The sequence below is a fragment of the Hyaena hyaena genome, unplaced genomic scaffold (genome assembly GCF_003009895.1).
Source record: "Hyaena hyaena isolate Hyena2069 unplaced genomic scaffold, ASM300989v1 scaffold_348, whole genome shotgun sequence".
Classification (NCBI taxonomy): Eukaryota; Metazoa; Chordata; class Mammalia; order Carnivora; family Hyaenidae; genus Hyaena; species Hyaena hyaena.
The window spans coordinates 1,821,411-1,839,437 of record NW_024080981.1 but is presented as its reverse complement, the minus strand read 5'-3'; positions in this window follow the sequence as shown (position 1 = coordinate 1,839,437).

Below are 18,027 nucleotides of genomic sequence, written 5' to 3'. Positions count from 1 at the left end.
ATCAAAACCCTAGAGGAGAAAACAGGAAACAACCTCTTTGACCTCAGTTGCAGCAACTTCTTATTCAACACGTTTCCAAAGGCAAGGAAAATAAAAGCAAAAATGAACTATTGGGACCTCATCAAGATAAAAAGCTTCTGCACTGCAAAAGAAATAATCAACAAAACTGAAAGGCAGCCTACAGAATGAGAAAAGATATTTGCAAATGACATACCAGATAAAGGGTTCGTATCCAAAATCTATAAAGAACTTAGCAAACTCAACACCCGAAAAACAATCCAGTGAAGAAATGGGTAGAAGACATGAATAGACACTTTTTCAAAGAAGACATCCAGAAGGCCAACAGACACATGCTCAACATCGCTCATTATCGGGGATATACAAATCAAAACCTCATTGAGATACCACTTCACACTGTTTAGAGTGGATAAAATTAACAACTCAGAAAACAAGAGATTTTGGTGAGGATATTCAGAAAGGAAAACCCTCTTACACTGTTGGTGGGAATGCAAACTGGTGCAGCCACTCTGGAAAACAGTGTGGAGGTTCCTCAAAAAATTAAAAATAGATTTACCCCCACCAATGGTGGGGGAAAGGGAGAGAGGCAAACCATGAGAGACTCTTGAATGCTGACAAAAACTGAGGACTGATGGATGTGGGGGGGAGGGGGGATGGGCATGGAGGAGGACACTTGTGGGGATGAGCACTGAGTGTTATGTGGAAACTAATTTGACAATAAACTATTTGTAAAAAAAAAAAAGTATGTAAATAAAACAATGAAATAATAAAATTACCTCAGTGATGAATCCCTTTCTTTAGGAATAAAGGCAATTAAAAAAAAATAGATTTACCCCATGACACAGCAATAGCACTACTATGGATTTATTCAAAGGATACAGGAGTGCTGACTCATAAGGGCATATGTACCCCAATGTTTATAGCAGCACTATCAACAATAGCCAAATTATGGAAAGATCCCAAATGTCCATCAACTGATGAATGGATAAAGAAGAAATAGTTTATATATACAATGGAATACTACTTGGCAATGAGAAAGAATGAAATCCTGCCATTTACATGGATGGAAGTGGAGGGTATTAGGCTAAGTGAAATAAGTCAGTCAGAGAAAGACAAGTATCATATGTTTTCACTCATATTTGGAACTTGAGAAACTTAACAGAAGACCATGGGGAAGGGAAGGGGAAAAATAGTTTCAAACAGAGAGGGAGGGAGGCCAACCATTAAGAGACTCTTAAATACAAAGAACAAACTGAGGGTTGATGGAGGGGTCAGAGGAGAGGGGCAAATGGGTGATGGGCATTGAGGAGGGCACTTCTTGAGATGAGCACTGAGTGTTGTATATAAGTGATGAATCATGGGAATTTACTCCCAAAGCCAAGAACACACTGTTTACACTGTATGTCAGCAAACTTGACAGTAAATTATATTTTTTAAAAAAAGACCCAACTGAACAAAAATGACCCAGTCCTGTGCATTGTTAGTTATGTTGCATAAAAGCATATAAAGAAATAAAATAAAATAAATGAAAACAAAAAAGATTTTTTAAAAATGTGAACAACTCACATCCATTTCAGATATAAAGGACTAGTTGGGCTTATTCATCTGGTTCTATATCATAAGCAGCCACGATCAAATGAGTAGGCTTGCAAAAGCAGCCAAAGATTGAGCCACTTAAGAATGCATGGGGCGTGATAGTCTGGAGCTGTTGTTCACAGTACACCCTGATCCAAGTATATGTAGCACTACCCTCTGGTCCATAGCCACAAGCATTGCTCTTATTCCTAACACACCACATTTCAGATGGGTGCCATGCTATAACAGGGAGCGTGGTTGGATGGATGCTGTGGTACACATGGAAACACAGCTCTCACTAATGTTCTCTCTCCCAGTGTTTTGCTAGTCCTCTTCTGGTTGATGAAATAGCCATTATTCATTCCTGTTGCTGTGAGATGGTCAGGTCCTTCCTTAGCTGCTCTCTCTCACTAATTATTGGGGGGGGGGAGGAGGTATTATTGCTCTTTTTAAAAAGCACAGCATAAATTCCTCCAGACATGAGTAGAGTAACTCTCTAAGGAAGAAAAATCTCTGGAAGGTAGCATCAAGGTCTACTTGGGCAGGTATCCTGTTGTCACAGAGCTGCTCCATGAGGAACCCTTTTCTACACAGCCCTTGGAGAAATGAACACTTTCTGGAATCTAGCATTATGGTTTTATAATATAATTTCCAAGTCCTTTTGATGGACTAATTCTAAGTATCCCTGGTCACTCAGTAGAAAAAGTCTTAAAAAGAACACCCTCTCTTACAGTCATCCATTTCTATTGTTTTGAACACTGCTGCTTTTGGAATTATGATCCTAGAGGTGAAAGTCCTACAAAATATTTAGAGTTAGTGTTTAATCTGGAGCAACATATCTGAAGGGTCAGGTGATAATTGAGTTTCTCTATTAAAAACAATGTTTTCTCCACCAGGAGTCCTGAGCACTGTAGAGAAAATTCCTATTACAGCCTTGCTGCTGCCTGTATCTTGTTCCTTTATATATATAGTGTCCGGTTCAATGTTGTGGTACAAATAATTTTTAAAACTCAGGCTTATAACAACAGCAACAACAAAAACAATCAGGCTATAGCACTGCTCCTTCTCAAGGCTGTTCCTCTAGAGCAACCGCTTGTTAACTGTTCTAGCTATTGCTTTTGGTATTTACTCGTATATTTTATGTAATATGTTCGTACTGCTGTTATTTGATTCATTATTTTAGGTATTGTGTGTTGACTTCCTGTGATGGTGGATGAGAATCTGGCTATTATCGGTCAGGCTTGGCTAGTTTATGCTGCAAACAAACCACTCCTGATTGCCAATGGCTTCACAGAACAAAAGTTTATTTATTGCTCATGCTACATGTTCAGCCTAAGTGAGTAGGGAGCCTCCGGCTCATGTTGGTCTTCCAGACTGATGGAGGCTCCATCACACCACCTGATTCCATGATCTCTGCAGAATGGGCAGATGATAGAGGGATTGTATACCAGCTCTCAAAGCTTCTGCCCAGTTATGATACAAGTTAGCTTTACTCTTGTTTTATTGCTCAAAGCAAATTACATGGCCACACTTAATCTGAAAGGACGCCAGGAAATGCAGTCCTGACTTTGGCGTGGTAGGAGATGCCCTGGAATATTTCTGACCAGCCCTAATGACGGCCACTTAGCCTGCTCCATGTTCCCATGTTCCCTATTGGCCTAATGTAAGTAAATCATACCTTTTTTTTTTTTTTTTCAAAATCAATGATCAATGTTTAGGTTATTATAGCTTTGTAAATATCATCCACTGTCAACCCAATGCATTATGTTTACATGCCATTTAAAAAAAATATTTCGCAGAGCTAATAGTTGCCTAATTTTTTGTCTACTGTTCTTTGTATTTATTCCTTATTTTTCCATAATATTCATCAGATATGTCAAATAGTCCTCCATGTTATTTTCTAAATACTAAAAACTATCAGATAACCTATGAATTTTTTTTTTCCTGCAGTCTTCTAGCCTCCTACTTCAGTCTGGGATAGCTACTTTCTAGGCTCAATGAGCAAGTCTCATCCTGGGACTTCTATTGCCAGTTTCTTATGTTTGAGTCCTAGGTTTCTGGGGCCCATGTCTCCCTCTGTTTTAGTTTACTCACTTGTTTTGTTGGAGCATATGCTCTAATAGATTCCTAAGGAAAAGTTTATAGGAAGTGTACTAGTCAGCTTCTTTAGTAGGTTATGCTGTGGTTGTAAATGATTCTAGAACCTCACTGGCTTATACAACAAGGTTTTTTCTTACTTGTGTCCTGCGTCCTTCATGGAACAGCTACAGCTCTACCTAGATCTTTTCCAATCTGGGACCTGAGCTGAGCAAGAAACACCTTTTTGGGAAAAGCATTTCTCATTGCAGAGGGGAAAAAAAGCACCTACAGAACAAGTGATTGTTCTCAAAGCTTCTGCTTAGTAGTGGCACACCTCATTTTGTTCACCTTTCTTTGGCCAGAGCAAATCTTATGGTCAGCCTGATATTACTGAGTATGAAGTATAATGCCAAATTATGGAGTGCCTGGGTGGCTCAGTTGGTTAAGCATATGACTCTTGGTTTTGGCTTAGGTCATGAAGTCAGTGGTTCATAGGATCCAGCCTCCAGTCCTTTTTGTCTCTCCTCTCTCTGCCCCTCCCCAGCTCTCTCTCAAAAATAAATAAACTTTAAAAAATACAAAATTATACAATTTACTATAGGAAGTAGATACTTTGGCTGCATATACAATTATAGGTTGATTCTCCCCCTCCTGGAATTTTGAAGGCATTGCTCCATCATCTCTTAGTTTTCAATGTAATTTAACATTCTGATCCCCATCTGATTCCTGTTATTCTGTATAAGACTTTTCTTCCTTTACTCTGGAAGCTTTTAAGAATTTTTTAGGGTCCTCTTTTAACTCCTGCTGTTCATAATTTTAATATGATGCGAGTTGGTATAAATCTTTGTGTATTTATTTTGCTGGTCCTTCCTTGGGTCCTATCAATGTGAAAATTTATATCCTTAGTGCATTTATTAGTCCTTCCTTGGGTCCTATCAACGTGGAAATTTATATCCTTAGTTTCTGAGAAATTTTATTATTACTTTAATAATTCCCCCCTCTGGTTTGTTTCTTTCTGAAGTTTCTGTTATTTGTTTAAAACTTTTTAAAATGTTTATTTATTTTTTAGAGAGAGAGAGCATGAGCAGGAGAGAACAGAGAGAGAGGGAGACAGAATCTGAAGCAGGCTCCAGGCTCCAAGCTGTCTGCACAGACCCTGATGTGGGGCTTGAACCCATGAACCACAAGATCATGGCCTGAGCCAAAGTCAGACACTTAACCAGCTGAGCCACCCAGGTGCCCCTGAAGTTTCAGCTATTTGGATGTTAGACCTCCTTGATTGTTCCTTTACTTTTATTATCTTTTTTTTTCTTGGTCTTTATGTTCTACTTTTGAGGAAAAAAGTATTTTAATCTTCCTTTTCTCCCTTTTCTTGCATTTTGATTATCATATTTTCAGTGTCCATAATTTCTTTGCATTCTGTCTCTCCCTTTTTCATAGTGTCCGGTTCATGCTTATGGATAGGATTTTTTCTCTTATCTCTTTGAAGAATATGTCTGTGTGTGTGAATAATATATACTATAAAACATGTGTGAAGTTTTCTTCTATTCTTGTATCATTTCTGTTTTCTCTGGGTTCCCTTTTCCAGTTTGTTTGGAGCCTCTCTTATGTTAGAGGCTGTCCTCAAACCTCTTGGTCTTGTGATACTTGGCAGTCTATTCATATTTAAGAGAGGAGCCTTCAAATGCTAATTGGAAGTGTTAGAAAGAAAAGTAGAGCTTGTCAACTGGTGGGCTTCACTGCAGAGGGATTGGCAGCAACTGACTTTGTTGGAGGACTCCCAAATGCCAGTATATACAGGAACTTCCTCTAGTGACCTTCACTTTCTCACACATAGAATCCTTTAGTGTGCCTGCAGGTATTTTGGGATTGGAGATAGGCTGGCTGGATTCCTGCCATTCCATATATTCACTTAATCCCTCTATTTTCTATTATGTGCCTCACACTACCCTCTACTATACTTGATGTTCCTAGTGCCCTGGGTGAATCTAATCTGATGTTTTCAGAGAATATATCTCTTGCTTCCTGGGGACAAAAAGGGTATATAGAAGTTACTTGGCTAGCTGCATGGGATGATGGAAATGTGGGAGCCCACTCCTCTATACAGACTTCCAATTCCTGTTTTCCTGTATCTTACTCCTAACTGTTGTGGTACCTGGTATTTTTAAGTACTAAGCCTTCCCAGGGTTCTTTAGGGGCTCATTGGCTCACTTTTTATTTGCATTTCCTTCTACAGGCACCTAGGTTAAAGCCTTCTCCATTCTTCTAAATTCATATACATTCCTTCATTTACTTCCTGTTTTCAGAAAATTTGTGGACAGTTCTCATCCACAATGGTCTCCTTTCCTATTCTCTTAGTCTGTGTGAACTTGTATCTCTTGCTTTCCTCTCTCCATTCATTATTTTTATTTGTTTTGTTTTAATTCCTTTATTGTTGTCTTAATGGGGCTTCAGGAGAGAGAGGGATAGAGAATATAAATGAATGAATATATCACATGTAGTTAATCTGCCATGTTTAACCAGAAGTTAAGCTGTGGAAGAATTTTTTTTTTTTTTTTTTTTACAAATAGTTTATTGTCAAATTAGTTTCCACATAACACCCAGTGCTCATCCCCACGAGTGCCCTCCTCCATGCCCATCCCCCCCCCCCCCCCACCCATCAGTCCTCAGTTTTTGTCAGCATTCAAGAGTCTCTCATGGTTTGCCTCTCTCCCTTTCCCCCACCATTTCCGCCCTTCTTCTCCCCCTTGTTCCTCCGTCAAGTTCCTCCTAATCCTCCTATACGTGCAAACATATGGTATTTGTCCTTCTCTGCCTGACTTATTTCGCTCAGCATAACACCCTCAAGGTCCATCCATGTTGCTACACATGGCCAGATTTCATTGTTTCTCATTGCCATGTAGTATTCCATGGTATAGATAAACCACATCTTCTTGATCCATTCATCTGTTGATGGACACTTAGGCTCTTTCCATGTTTTAGCTATTGTGGAGAGTGCTGCTATGAACATTGGGGTACATGTGCTCCTATGCCTCAGCATTTCTGTATCCCTTGGGTAAATAAGCTGTGGAAGAATTTTTAAAGTGTAGTTTTCGTTGGCTCATGATGACCTATACAATACCTTAAAATACACCCTTGAGCTTCTAAATAAGAACATTATACTTGGATACGTGACATGTTTTCACTACCAGAATTTAAAGACTAAACTTGAATGTTGATGGCAATTAAAATGTGTCTCACACTGAGCATAGTAAATGAATAAATGAATGAATCAATGAAAAAAAAAAAGGAAAGATAGTAATGGATAGTCTTGGTTTAATACTTCAGATCTCCTCTTTACCCTTCTCTAACCTGCTCTGGGCCCCTGGAGACTGGCTTCCATGGACTGCATCATCCAGGCTCCCTTGTCCTCTGGCTTCCAGTGGGTTTGGCCAATGGGTGAGGGAGGAGGATCAGAGAGTTGGGAAAAAGAGACGTCTGGGCATTTATTTCTCTAGCTCCCTCTCTGCCAGGTCATATTTGGGCAGTGATTATGTTCCTTTATTTGTCCCACACCTTCTGTTGGCTTGTCCCTTTCTGACAACCTCAGCTTTTACCAGGTTCTGCTCTCCTTCCTACTTCAGGCCTAAGGATGGTAACAGCTTCTTGCTATTGGTCTAGACCTGCTGTATAATCCCTTGTTGGCCCCCTTTACGCTGCCCACACCTTCAGTTACACTTTTTAAATGTGCTCTCCATTTCCCTCCAGCACCCTGGATGACACAAGTGCTCTAGTACAGCTATTTCATCATCAACTAGGTACTTTTGGACAAAGTACCCCACTTGATGGGCCATATGTTTTCTGTCTGAAATGTGCTGAGGTGGCAAAGGGTAGTCTGATTTCTGGTCTGAACACCCTTCTTCTGCCGTCTGTGCTTGTGTATGATGCAGCAGTGTTCAGTAGCCAGCTCTAGCTCCAGTTCTCCTGGCTCTGTGGGCCACTGTGGATAATCCTGAGTGGTGGGTGGTCACAAAACAATCACTTTCTTCCTTTGGGAGTCAGTTTGCTGGAGTGAAAGAGCATAGACTTTAGGGTCAGACCAGGGTTCAAATTCTGGTTCTGCCACCTTTTTACTAAGTGACCTTGAGTACATTAGTAAGCCTCTCTAAGCCTCAGGTTCTTTGTCTTAAGATGAGGGTATGTGATGGGCACTGTTAGCCATCTCCTCCTTTGTTAAGAGAATGCTGATTGCCATTAGATGTAGAGCTGAACTTTTAGTTGGGTGTTTGATACTTACAGCTTGTGGTAGATGTCACTAGTGTTTAGTAACATCTGCTTCTGTCCTTCTGAGAGCATGAAAGACTAACTTCCAAGCCCTCTTGTAGTGAGGTGAGGCTGTGTGATGAAGTCTGGCCAGTGAGCTGGGAGGGAAAATGACCCATGTCACTTCATGGCTGGAGCAGAGAAGAGCAAGTGTGCAGACTCATGTCTGTCTTCTCCCTGCTGGTAGCTAGCAATAGTCTTCATGGCAGAGCCTCCATCAGTCAGGGTCCCTCGGTGGCTGTGTGGAGCACAGGCATTCCTCATCTTACAGCAAGCATGTAGTATGAGTCAGAAGTAAACTGTTAGAGTGTTAAGCCAGTGGGGTTTTGAGGTTAATTTGCCAGTTAATGCACAGCTGAAAGCATCCCTATGCATAGGACACTATCTTCCTTGAAAAGTTGTAGGGATTTGACTTTTTGGATTTGATTCCCAATTCTGTTACTTACAATTTGCATGACCTTGGTCAGTTACTTTGGCTTTCTGTGCCTTGGTTTCCTCATCTGTAGCACAAGGTTAACAATTCCTTTTCCCTCACAGAATCTGTGTGAGTATTGAAGAAATTAATATGCATGAAGCACTTAGAACAGGGCAGGCAGGCATTAAGTGCTATGCAATGTTTGCTGTTGGGGAGTGTGTATTTTGGAGTGTCTAGCACAGTGTGTGCCTCTCATTAACTGTCACTGGTACCTTTATTTCTCTTGTAAGGATTAGACTGACCCATGTAAAGTCTTGGCACACAGTGGGCATTTAATACAAGGTCCCTATTATTTGGTGATTGTACTTTTGTACTTACCCCTGGCTATAGGCCCCTCATCTGTTGCTTCTCTTAGAATGACATAAGCATTTCTCTCTAAGACTTCCTTTACAACATAGGAAGTAGTTATGTGTGTGGATTTCAAAGGATGCTTCTGAATACAAAGTAAAGAAGACATTGAAATGACAGCAATGCTTTAATTAAGCAGGAAAGGTACTAATCAGAAGGGATGTTATCTGTAAGTTTGAAGGCAAAGTGACACACAAAGGAGTTACACTCATGAGTATCTGTGCTTGTATAATGAATACATGACTGTGTTTGTCATTTAGAGTCCTTAAACACTGTCTGTCCATGTTCTTTATTTTGCAGATGATGGAACTGATCCCAGAGAGTGGAGGGAGCTGGTCCAGGGTAACAGTTAGTCAATAGCATAGGCAGGACTAGAGCCCAGGTTTCTTGACTCCAAGTGCACTGCTAGGTAGAAAAGGCCAGGTTTGGTCATTTAATGTTTGTGCCGTTTGGAAACTAACATTGGGCTTGCTGAGAAAATTAAAGTAAGTCTGCTTTCTACTCTGCCTTTTGCCTAGCTCATCATCTGTTTTGTTGGTACTGGTTAGCTCATGCCTTTGAATACATCAGAAGTGGCTTGAATTTCTCTCTCCTTTGCTGTCTGCTCACTGGCTACAAGAGTGTCCTGTTCATTCTGGCTTTTGCATGGGCTGCCCAGAATCACCATGGGCTTTGCTTCTTAGCCAACTAGAAGACGGCAGAAATGAAAGAAGCTTGTCACTGTGTTTCCTTTGTGTGTGTTTCCTTGGACACAAACACAGGAGGGGAGTTTCTATAGGGCAGTTAGTCTCCCCCCATTTTGGATTTTGCTGAGGCAGGTAGTTGAACTCTTTAAGGAAGTCTGGATTTTCTCTGTCTCGGGAAATTACTGATAACATCAGAGCCAGAAGGAGGTGAGTAAAATGGAAAAGAAAATTCGTATGAGTCACGCCAAGATTCAGATTTCCAACCCCACCCAATTCTCCCTGAGCTCTCCTTTCAGCTGCGACTTGCTTCCCAGGAAGCAGAAAACAATAGTCTACTGATTGAATTTCAGTCTAAACTCTAGGCAATTAAAGGTGAGGGAAGTAAAACCTAGTTACATTTACAGTCAAAGTCCATATATCTCCATTGGGAGGCATAGTCTTTGTGTATACTTTGCAAGGTGGGTCTGGTTCTGAAGCCAAACTTGGAAATGCATTTGTTTTGGTAATTATTCTTGCTTAAAGCTCTAGCTGGTCTTTTTGGAGTCAGTCACTTCTAGAAAAGTACAAAGGTCTTACAGTGAAGGAAAGGAAAAGCATATTAAGCGTAACTGGACAGGGTCCATATCATGAGAGCTGGGGAAAACCTGAGGTCTTGGGATAAAGGGAAAGCCAGTGGACAGCTGGATTTTATGGCGGGGAACATGGGATAAAGACTCAGTTGTTCCATTCTGATCCCTGCTCCCCACCCCACAGGAGAATTTAGGCTTTGTCTGTCCTGCTTAGCTTCCCAGAGTAGGTACTGTATTATTTAGGAAAGTAGACTCATTTATCAGGAGTTCTGTCCATGCATAACACTCACCTGTAAGTCATCTTTATCTTTCTCTGCTAGCCCTTTCTCCTGTCCTTCTCACTCACACTCATTCCTTGGTTACCAATTATGTACTGGAGGTCAACTGTGTGCCAGACACAGTGCCAAGACTGTGAGTATAATGGCAACTAAGACAGTGTTCCTCTTATGTATTGCTCTGCAATAAACCACCTTCAGACTTTAGTGGCTTGATGCAATAAACATTTTACCATATTCTATAATTCAGGAATTTGGGCAGGACTCAGCTGAGAGATTCTTGTCATCAACAGAAATCACTCAGCAGTATTCAGCTGATCTGGTGAGCCCACCCCAGCTTTACTCATATGTTTGCTGCCTTGGCAGGACAGCTGGAGGGATAGGTTTAGCAGGTCCTGTCAAACAGAGCACCTACATGTGGCCTTACCAACATAGTGGTATCAGGGTGATTGGAGTTGTTAAGTGTCAGCTTAGGGCTCTAAGAACTAGTATCCTAATGATCCAGGTGGAAGATGCATGGCTCTTATGTCCCAGAATGTCACTTTCACTGCATTCTCTTGGTTAAACAGGACAGTAAGGGCCAACCCAGATTCAAGGCAAGGGTGATTAGATTCCACCTCTTAGTGAAATAATAGCAAGGATTTGGCAGCCATCTTTAACACCACAGACAGACAGAACTGCTCTCCTTGAGGAGATTTATATACCTCTGCAGTTGGAAGCATACTGGTCAACAAATAATCCAGGGGCCCAGACCACCCTGAGGAAATGACTAGAAAGTCTATTGAGTTATATTGTGAGTACCCTTTCATCACTAAGCAGCAGAGGGTCTGTGGTTGTTCCCTTGTATTCTCCTGGAGGGTTCCTAGGACCACATCTCCAATCTCTTGCTCGTTATTCCATATCACACCAGCAAACAACCAACTCTGTTGGCTGACACACAATCATAAGGGACAGTGCCCAGCCATGTGTCCACAGATAGCTGCCTCCATCATTTTGACTGGTTAAAATACAATTGTTTGAACTGAGTGTTTGCTAATAATCATTAATTATTTAGGGTTGTCCAGCCAGAATGTTGGCATTGTTTTTCCATCTACTGGACAATTCCCCCTCTATTTTATTTCGCCAATTTTTACTTATTCCTTAGAATTCATTGAAAGAAGCCCCTTTTCCTGGAAAACTTTTCCTGACCACCCTCATCCCAATCAGACTTGATGCCTTCCTTTAGACTTCCTTAGCTACCCCCAACCCCAGCTTATCTCCATCGTTACTTACCATATTTTATTATGATCCTTGATTATTGACTTTCCAACTGCCTACCCCCACAGAGATATATTGTTAATGCAGCAGACATATTTAGAATGGAAATGTCAGCTAAATATCAGGCCCTCTCTGAGGGAGCTACAGATACTGGGGTGATTCAGACTGATACAGTTGCTGCATACATGGATTTCCCAGATGAAAGCAGATGTTGAAAGAATCATCACAAATGCATTGAGTGTTCCCCAAAATGCCCAACTCTGAGTCACAGAGGTAGTGACAGAGGCCATGCCATTGTTCCTGTTGTTGCCACAATGCCTGGCATAAAATAGTACCTTAGTAAATGTTTATTATGGACATCAGTGAGTGTTGCTGGTACATTAGTTGAACATGTGGATATAATCACGTCAGCAGAGTGTCTTTTCTCTTATTGTTAGAGCCCCGCTAAGATTTTCCAAGCCTGGGTCACAATTCCTTTCTTTACGGAACAGTGGGGGCAGAGCCAGCATCTGGGCCTAGTCCAGCCCCTTTCCTGCCAGCCAGAGTATGCTTGCCTCTGCTCATCCCTGGCTCAGTGTGATATAGGTCTGTGATGTGGTACTGCTCACACCAAGGTTTGGTTTTCTCCCTTATTAACCTTTGACTTAAGCTATCACAACCATGCTGATGGATAAACCTTCATTTCCTGCAGCCTATGTCTTACCCTTTGGAATAATTTGTGGCAGTCCTTGATTGGGGACCATATGACCTAAACCTGTTCTGGACAGACACACTTTGCTCTCTACCACCTCTGGTTGACCTATCTGAAGCTCTGTTGATCCTTTCTGGTAGGCTTTCCTTCCAGAATTGGCTTTTCCTGCATAGAATATGATTTCTAGATCCAGGTTCTTAGAACAAAAAAAGCATAGGTTTTGGAATCAGGAATAATTGCCTATGAAAGGACTCTTCTATTTGCTTGTTTTACCCCTCTGAGCCTAATTTTCTCATCTGTAAAAATGGGGACAATAATCACAATCTGGTAGACTTGTTTTTAAGTGTAGTCTACCATATAATTGCTGAGAAAATGGTAGTTCCCTCCTATGTTTAGTCATGATGTATTGACTTTTGTATTCAAAGCAGAGATTATTGATGCCTTTCCTGTCAGCATGTCGTTTACTTTAGGATATTTTCCTAGATGGTGATGGTGATTTGCTTCTAGGGCTAGCCTTGACCACCCCATTACCAGAGCTACTGGACTCTGCTCATATGACATGCATTTTATCTGTCACTAGATGGGCTTGAGTCATCATTTAGGACATAAGTGGCCAGCACCTTTTAAATGCCCATTGTTGCATTAGATTTTTAGAATATCAGATTTTTTCCAAGGACGTATGCTTAATGTACACTAAGGAGCCCAAATATCAAAGCCATATCATCTGTGTTAGGGTTCTCCAGAGAAACAGAAGTAATAGGAATTCCATGATCTGCTATCTGCAAACCAGAGAACTGGTCAAGTCAGTAGTGTAGTTTGAAGGCCTCAGAACCAGAAAGCCAATGGTGTAGACTCCAGTCTGAGTCTACAGGCCTAAGAACCAGGAGTGTCAAAAGCAGAAGAAGATTGATGTTCTGGCTCAGTCAGTCATACAGAGATTAAATTCAACCTTCCTCTGCCTTTTTGTTCTAATCAGACCCTCAGTGGATTGGATAATGCCAACCCACATTGGGGGAGACCATCTGCTTTACTCAAATTTCCCAATTCAAATGTTAATCTCTTTCAGAAAGACCCTTACAGACACACCCAGAGATAATGTTTAATCAGATATCTGGTTATCCAATGGCCCAGTCAATCTGACATATAAAATTAACCATCACACTGCCAACAAATGTTCTCTGCTCCCTGCCTCACCTTTTGCACAGCCAAAGGTGTACTTTCAGTTACACCTTTAGGCATTCAGATCAGGCTTGCTTAGAATTAATTTTTAAGCAAGTAAGATAGGAAGGGAATAAATACAGGTACCTGCAATTTGGGCAGCACTGCCCTCAGGGGCAGGGACAGGGGCAGGGGCAGGGCCAGGGGCATTGCCTTGTTCTCTAGCCTGCATTGTTTACTTCAGTCAGGACAGCCTTGCTGGTTTTCTGGTCCTTGAGTATCTTGTGCTGTTCCTTCGATATTTTCACTACTCACAGTTGCTTACTTGTCTTCTTTTTATATGTACCCTTTTTTCAGTAAAATAAGACACATAATAAAAATGCAAATAAAATAAGTGTATTCAGTGAAATGTAAGCCTCCCTCTCCTAGATGATCATGTGTCCCCTGGTTCCCTCCTCCAGAGGAAGCTGCTACAACCACCTTCTTGTGGCTCCCTCCAGAGTGAGACTGTATGTTCATAAGTATAAATACAGATACTTACATGGTCTTGGGGCTTCCCATCTGGCTCTGCCCACCAATCTGTGGGTCCTTTTGCTTTCTGGTCATTTCTCTGGGACCTGCTTTCTCTGCTACCCTGTTGTGGCTTCATCATTCTCTACTTTTCATCTGTTCTCCCCCTGCTGCCCTGACCTGCTGAGACCCTAATCTGGAACAGGAAGAAGTAGAATTCATCATTTAGAAAGACAAACACATTTCTAGTTTCTATTTCCATTCTATATTGTCTAACCCTACAAAATTAAATTACGCCTGTTCATCTGCTCCTGACTCACTGTATTCCATGAGAAAGCCATTTGCATTTTTCTTCACAACAACATCTTTCTCTTCAGGATGCTGTGGCAACTAATGTTTTAAAATTCTCAGAAAAAGTCATAATAATAAAACCTTCCCATCCTAAGCATCTAAAAATTGAATTGAGACCAAAGCATAGAGAAGTATTATTAAAGAAGCTAAATAGTTTACAAACTCAGCAATGCCACATTGAAGATTAAATCCAGTAGATTGGGAATTGATTTATGGTACATTTGCATCTTATGTTTCCAGATGTGACCACATACACAGTTCACTAAATGCATCTCCACAGAATAAGATATGTTGAGGTATTTACAAAATGGTAACAGCACACAGGTAAAGGAGTGACTGATTCTATCTGGGGAGGTGATAAACACCTACAGAACTCTGGGCTAGGCTTTGAAGGCTGAATGGGGGCTTTTTGGCTGGACAGGAGCAGGGAAGAGCATTCTGAGCAGAGGGAAATATGAGAAGAGTGCATAATTGCAGAAGTTTCCTGGGCTGTTCTGCTAATGGGAGGACAGTCCATTTTGATAAAGGTATGGAGTGTGTGGCTGGGAAAATAGGCTAAAGACAGGCTTTGAAAGACTTCCATGCTAAGAAATTTTTTATTTTTTTCCCTATAAAAGAATAGAAGAGCACTGGAGAGTTCTAAGTATGGAAGTGATGTTACCAAATGTTTATTTTAGCATATTCTGTCAGCAGTGTGGAAATTGGATGGAGGGAGAGACACTGGAAGCTGGGATACCAGTTATCAGCTGTTTCATTAGTCCCAAATGAGAAAGAATGGGGGCTTGAACTAGGGCAAGAACAGTGGGGATAGAGAGAAGGGGTGCATTTAGATGATCTGTCTGACTGATTAGTATTTGGACTGGGTGGGGAGGGCAAGTGGAGGAAAATGAGAGGATGGAAATGAGCCATAGAATTTCAGAGTTGGAAGGGGCCTCAAAGATCAGCTAGCCTAGGCTAAGCACCTTTGGTTGCATCCCTGCAAATGGTAGTCTAGGCTCTTCTTTGAGTAAGTCTAGTGTCAGAACCCTCATTATATGTCAAGGCCGGGTACATAATCTTGAGGTTGCTCTGTTAGAAAGTTCTTTAGGCTGCACCAAAATTTATCAACTGGTATCTTCTACTAACTTAGTCCTAGATTAAACTCCTTGGGACCACAGAGACCCAGGCAAATCTTTTTACAATGTATAAGCTCTTCACATACTTAATGCCAGATTTCATATGCAGCTCTGTCTTCTCATATCTAGAGTAAACATTTAAAGTTCCTTCAGCTGGTCATCAAATGACATTCTTTCCCACCCATCTATCATCTGTGAGGGCACAAATAGCTTCCTATGGAGTAAAATGTGTCACTTCCTTTTCTTGTGACTTTTTGTTGGTTTAGGTAAACTCATTGATGTATATGAAAGGAACCTCAAATTAAAAGCAACTTGGAAAGGAATCATATGGAAGTATTTGAGAATGAGATAATAAAGACCAGTCTGATAACACACTTTCAGAAGCGTAAGCCTTGAATCAGTTAGGACTGGTAGTGAGACCATTAACATGGATGTTAGAAAACTGGAGATGATTTGCGGAATGAAAGTGTTAGGAAACCATAAGCTCTGGAGTAGGAGAGGCTTTTAGAGGTCAGCTGGTCTAAATTCATCATTTTACAGATGGGAAGATTGAGATTCGAGGAAGCAAGGGGCCTGCCCAATGTCCCACAACTACTAAGTGGCAGAGCAAAAACTAATCTAGGTTTTCTGATTCCCAATTCAGTGCTTTTCTTCTACACTATGTTTCCTTAACTTGGGACATGAGCAAGAGCCAGCCTAAAAAGGATATCCTTTTACCACCTTATCTTTGATCACTATCAACAAATTCTATTTCATTCTGAAATACATTTCAAATGGTAAGGAATTATATGATAAAGTATTTAAGATTCTTGAATTGCTCTCCAAAGTACCCCTGCCACATTCACCAGACTTAGAAGTTCATGTTATTTGGAGTTTTGAACTGTTATGAACATTGCTGAGGATAAGTCCCCAGTATTGCAAGGAATTTGTATACTGAATGTCTAAATAATATGGGATTGTTCAAGAGACATTTAGAAATTGAAATGGAACTGTTAGCCAATAATGCATATTACTGTGTGATGAAACACTGATGCCATGCAATCATATAATTGCAAAATCAGTATAAATAGAAATCCAGAATGGTATAATTCCTCCTGATATGTGAGCAGTGTACACGAGTTCTCAAGTGTTGGAAATGGGAGCTGTTGCTAAGATTCTGGGGTGTTGGAGACACGGCACACACTCCGAAGGCACTCTAGATATTTTTTATTTGAAAAAAACGTGCCAATCTCTGCCAATCTCCAGATTTCACATTTATGTAGTACCCCAAAAAGTCACATTAGTGGATCTCCCACGAATCTAGATCCTCTTTAGCTGTGAGGGCTTCCAGGTGGAAACTACAGCAACTGAAATGAGCCATTGGCCTTGTGTGAAGATGACCCAGGCTTGGTTCTATCTCATGAAGGACTTTCAGAGCTTTGTGAGGACTTAGCAGTGTGGCCAAATGAAAGTCTTCCAGCTTAAAGGCAGATTCACTTTATTATCATTGTCTGCAAGCTCAGGATAGATGAATATAGTACAGTACATGAGCTCTATAGTCATTTTACCAGAAACCAAGATATGTTGGTCCCAACAGGGGTGCATCCCAGTCTAAAACGTCAGAGAAAGGAGGGGTCATTGTGAGAACATGTTTTTCTGTTAGGGATATGGTATCTATAGTCTGCTGTCAGAATTTCTTTACTGTGAAGTACCCATTACCAATTTGCTTAGATATCAATGGAACAATCTCAGTAGGTGTGTATAAATGATTTTTTGAAAAGCCCATTTAAACTCAGATATAGATCGTATTTTCCAGAAAACATTTACACATAAGACATACCACATTTGAAGAGAATATTAGCATTTGAAAAGATTATAGAAAACCTGGTAAATGCCCTTTTTAAAAAAAATGGGCCTAGCTATACATTCCAATCCTATAAGATAGCTTGCCATTACAAATCTATGCTATATTTTATATGACATTGATTTTATTGTCATAACTTTGGAAATGCTTTGTCATGTATATTTATGATGGTCCATAAATGTTCAAAATAACATTTGGAGACCAAGTCACTATTCAGAGTCAAGGAAATAGAGGGCTTATAGCCCAATAATGGGCTCAGTGTTTTGACCTAAGAAACCTGCCTAAGACAATTTCTCTTGAAAAGAAAGCAAAAGAAGCCCTCAAATAATAGGAGTTCAAGATGAAAATTCAAACATGGAAAAGTGTGGAGCCTCAAGTGACAACTCCATTTGAAAATCCTGGTTTTGTCCTGTCCAAGAATCCTCAAATGGCATATTTGTAAAAGGAATTGACACTCAAGCATCCAGCTATAGGAGGCATCAAAATCCTGGTTGAGCAGATTACAGCTTTGGCATATTAACACATCTTAACACGTAATTCACAGTCATAGACCTAGAGCTGCCTGCATCATCAAGTCAGTGCCTTGAGACTCACAGCTACAGTTTATTGGTGCTAGTTGGAGAGTCAATATGTTGTATAACCCAGACTAACTAGGGAGCTTGCTCCTGCGAGGGGATGGGAGAGAGAGTGGCTGTTTTGCTCCCATTTTCCTTGTCCTGCATTAGAAACAAAGCACAAAGTTGGCCGGGATTAGTGTTAGCGTTGCTCACAGCTG